This window comes from Scyliorhinus torazame, chromosome 2 (genome assembly GCF_047496885.1).
Source record: "Scyliorhinus torazame isolate Kashiwa2021f chromosome 2, sScyTor2.1, whole genome shotgun sequence".
NCBI lineage: Eukaryota > Metazoa > Chordata > Chondrichthyes > Carcharhiniformes > Scyliorhinidae > Scyliorhinus > Scyliorhinus torazame.
The window spans coordinates 233,933,007-233,937,831 of record NC_092708.1 but is presented as its reverse complement, the minus strand read 5'-3'; positions in this window follow the sequence as shown (position 1 = coordinate 233,937,831).

Here is a 4,825-nt window from a genome sequence, read left to right as displayed (position 1 = left end):
AGCTATCTCCAAGTAGAATGATCGGGAACTGTGGTGTTCCCTGTTTTATGGTGCGTGTTCTCTCACTGGTGATTGGCTGCGATGTTATGTGTGAGCTGGTTGGTCCAACTGCCTGTCCATCAGTGTGTGTGTAATCGCACCATGATATGCTGATCTGGATATCATGACAGTTCCCAGTAAAAAAGCAGAACAAAATCACGATCCCTGTTGGGAGCTCCTCCACGTGCAGCCGTTCTGCTGCATGCCACACTGGAAATCCCACCTTCAGCCTTTATAAGGACAGCTTAGATGAGTTGCTAATCAGGGATGTAAATCTCTGGCCGTTGGGATTCTTTGTCTCAGCCAGTAGTGGACACCCACCCACGGGTTTCCCGCCAGCTGTGGGGTGGCTTCAATGGAAAATCCCATTGAAAGTTATAATAACAATAATAACCTTTTATTCTCACAAGTATGAAGTCACTGTGAAAAGCTCCTAGTTGCCACATTCTGGCGCCTGTTCGGGTAAGCTGGTACGGGAAGTGGCAGGAATGGAGAATCCCGCCACCAGCGAATGGTGCGCCGCTGAGTAATATGCAGCCGGAGAACCGGAGAATCACGCCCTGGATGTTTGCACAATGAAAGACAGTGTCCATCCTTGAGTAATTTTGATTGGCCACCACTCTGCCCCCTCTAAAGCATTGCAGGTGAGGTGGACAATTAACCTACAAGGTATGGGAGAACTGAATGCAAAACTGAGACTTGAAACTTAGAAGACAAGTCCTTTGATACTGCAGCTTCTGGACTATAATGATGTTTATTATACTTGGTGTAGAATGTGCATTAAGTTATATTCTAGAGAACATGATTAACAGCAATTGAAATAATCCATTTTAACAACTATTAACATTGGTATCATTCTACTGTTGAATGTTTCCCCATCAACTGGATAATTATTTCTCCTTGTACATCTTATAAAACAATTAATTTATGGTATATTTTTAAAGAAATACACATGGCGCTGTACATGTAGGATTCATTTTTCATTGTTTCAGAATTTTCCACGCAGAACATAATGACATCTTTTAACAACCGTTAACTTTTCTCACTGTTAAAGTACTTCAGTTTTTGTACACATCCCTTGGCTTTCATGCAGGTTTGAATTTTCACCCCCAAGCTCAGGAGCAGAGGGTCGGGACAGTTCCCAGTTCCACAAACCCGACCCAATAGAAGGTCAGATTTTCATTATGGAGGAGGGTTGAGGGATTGAAAATGGGAGTCATGGGAGGGGCCGGGGGGGGGTGGGGCGGGAATGGGGACATGATCCCAGAACAAGTGCAGAGATTGCTGGGTGCAGAGGAAGATTAAGCGGAAGACCTGCCTCAATGCACCGGCACTGAGTCAAAGTTTTAAAACAAAGCAATAAAACAACTCTCATCTCCTCACCATGCTTCACGCTCCACATCCATGCCAACCTATGCCAATTCTTGCTCCTACCCAATCTCCATAACCCCTGTATCCTCCATGCAAAGCCATGCCCCCACCATCCCCCCATGGCCCTTACAGCTACCATGCCAACCACCCAGTATCCAGCATGGGTAGACCTTGGACCCATACTGAGCTGAGATTTTAAAAAAATTCTTAAGTATCTATTAACACTCATTCATAAAGATCCATTCACTACATTTACATTCCTTCAACTTATAATCTCTTATAACTTGTAGCAGCCAATCAAACCGTGAAATGGTAGACACACCACGGTGATAATGGAAGGTTGTGAAACTAATTATTCAGCACTAATCCAGTAGCCCTCAAACTTATGTCAACAGACAGAGTAAAGTAGCAAGCAATTATATATTTTACAATCCACGCAGTTTTTTTGAAAATTTAAAGCGCAGGAATTTTGAATGCCTTGATTATTTGATAGTTGCTTTTGACAGTTTGAACAGGTTTATGCACATGCATGTCCACTTTTAATTATTCCAAAGGGCACCATACCTCTCCCAAAGGGTACCTAACCACCTGGAACCACCACATATAAACGCCCCCCCTCCCAATGGGTATCCTGCCTCTCCAAAGGACTCTGCAAAGTTTAAACTTTTCCTTCCAGGTCTAATCTGGACACCTCGGGCGGGATTCTCCGATCCCCCACCGCGTCGGAAAATCACCGGGGGTTGGCGTGAATCCCACCCCGCCGTCCTAATTCTCCGGCCCCCCAAAATTCGGCCGAGTGAGTCACGCCGCCCGCCTTGGAGAATGGCGGGGTCTGGCGCGACTCAATGGGCGCCGGGGCTGCCCGAATTCTCCGGCCCACATTGGGCCAAAGTCCCACCCATCTTTTGCCAGTCCCACCGGCGTAAATTGCAGTAGGTCCCTTTCCGACGGAACCTTGCGGCGCAGGCGAGCTCTGGGGTTCTTGGGGGGGGGTGCGGGGGGATCTGGCCCCGGGAGGTGCCCCCACGGTGGCCTGGCCCACGATCGGGGCCCACCGATTCGCGGGCGGGCTGTGCCGTGGGGGCACTCTATCCTTCCGCACCGGAGGCTGTACCGGTCCGCCATTCCCGGTGCGGAAACGAAGCCCTCTGCGCATGCGCAGGGATGATGCCAGCACGCGCTGGTGCTCCCGCGCAAGCGCCAATTCACGCCGGCTGGTGGAGGCCCTTCGGTGCCAGTTGGCGTGGCACCAAGCTCTTTTCCCGTAGGCCGGTGGGGCGCAAACCACTCCGAAGCGGGCCTAGCCCTTGAAGGTGCGGGGGATTCCGCACCTTTGGGGCGGCCCGATGCTGGAGTGGTTCATGCCACTCCGTCCCGCTGGAGTTGCCTGCCCCGCCGATTACGGAAGAATCCCGCCCCTCATGTTTCCCACTCCTGGCTAATGAAAATGAGATATTACTGGAGACATTACTGTTGCATATGCCGGCTGCCTTTGCGAAATACTCATGTGCAAATCCCATCCGTCCCTATTCACATCCCCACAAAAAGGATAGGTGCCATAACTCAGGGGCTGGACTTTTGGATTTCGGTACCCCCACCATCTTTGCAATGACTGTCCGTCATTGTGAAATTCCAGATCACATTTTCTGTATTTATATCTGACTCGCACACTATTTTGCAATGTAATTTTCTATTTTTCTTTTAAAATTTAGAGTACACAATTATCTTTTTCCAATCAACGGGCAATTTAGCGTGGCCAGTCCACCTTTGGGACATCTTTGGGATGTGGGGGTGAGACCCACGCAGACACAGGGAGAATGTGCAAACTCCACATGGACAATGGCCCAGGACCAGTATTCAAACTCGGATCCTCAGCGCCGTAGGCAGCAGTGCTAACCACTGTGCCGCCATATTTGCAGTGTAATTCTAAGATATTTACTACACTGAAGCTCAGCAAAATTGACAATTGATGCCCCTCAGCAATCGAGAACTTTTTTAAAAGTAAAACTCAAATGCCTGATTGGTCTGGTTTCAACTGGACTAATGTAATTTGAGAAACCTTTCATAGAATCCACAGAGCAGAAGGAGGCCACCTGGCCCATCGAGTCTGCACCAGCTCCCGGAAAGAGCACCCTACCCAAGGTCAACACCGCCACCCCATCCCCACAACCCAGCAACCCCACCCAACACTAAGGGCAATTTTGGACCCTAAGGGCAATTTATCATGGCCAATCCACCTAACCTGCACATCTTTGGACTGTGGGAGGAAACCGGAGCACCCGGAGGAAACCCACGCACACACGGGGAGGATGTGCAGACTCCGCACAGACAGTGACCCAAGCCGGAATCGAACCTGGGACCCTGGAGCTGTGAAGCAATTGTGCTATCCACAAGGCTACCGTGCTGCCCAGAAAAGTCAACTGCATTGCTGCGTGGGTCTGGAGTCACGTGCAGGCCAGATGTGGTAAGGATGGCAGATTTCCTCTCTTAAGGACATGAGTGAATCAGATGGGGTTTTATGATAATCAACAATAGTTTTGTGGTCACGATTACTGAGACGAGCTTTTCAATTCCAGATTTATTAGTTGAATTTAAATTCCACCAGCTGCCGTGGTGGGATTTGAACCTGTGCCCTACAGCATTAACCGAGGTCTCTGGAGTATTAGTCCAGTGACATTAGCACTATGCCACCTTCTCCCCTTTGCCAGTGAACTGGATTACAAATTAACATTTTGGGCCAAGACGTTAAGGCAGCTGGCCACGTGGTTTCTTTAACATGCTAAATACCATTTGTACTGAATTACTGGAAATAGGGGAAAAAACAACTCTGTGGTGTTTGTAATTAAGGGAAAAGTCACTTGTGGCTCCAATCCAGGTGTACAGTTCTTAATTCATTGTTAAAAAGACAAAGCTAGGATTTTGTTGCCTGAGTTTCTGTAAAATTACAAAAGCAAAACATTAAGCCAAGGGCGTCAGGCGCCTGTTTCTTAAATTGTCCAAAGGATAACAGCCAATGGATTAATTGTGCCTTGAAATATCCTCTCTAGTGCGATGAATCTGATGTCTCCGAAGGATCAGGATTTTTAAATCTGCAGTAAACCGAATTTTGCTCCTGTCTCTTATCACTTGTCAGCAGCCAGTGATGAGGAGCCCTGTTCATTAAGGTTCACCTACTACGTATCTGTGGTACAGTTCAACTCGCCACTACAGTGAGTCAACAATGTTGTTACAGCAATTACACGGCAGAAGCGTTACAGAAATGCAGTGGTTAAAATATAACTTTTGATTTTTAGGGGCCACGTGACAATCTGCGTATGTGACCTGGGATTAAGGTTTTCTTGGCTACGAGAAGCAGAGTGAAACAGATACAGCTCAAAATGTGCCTGCTATGGAGAGATTCCTCAATGCAGGGGGA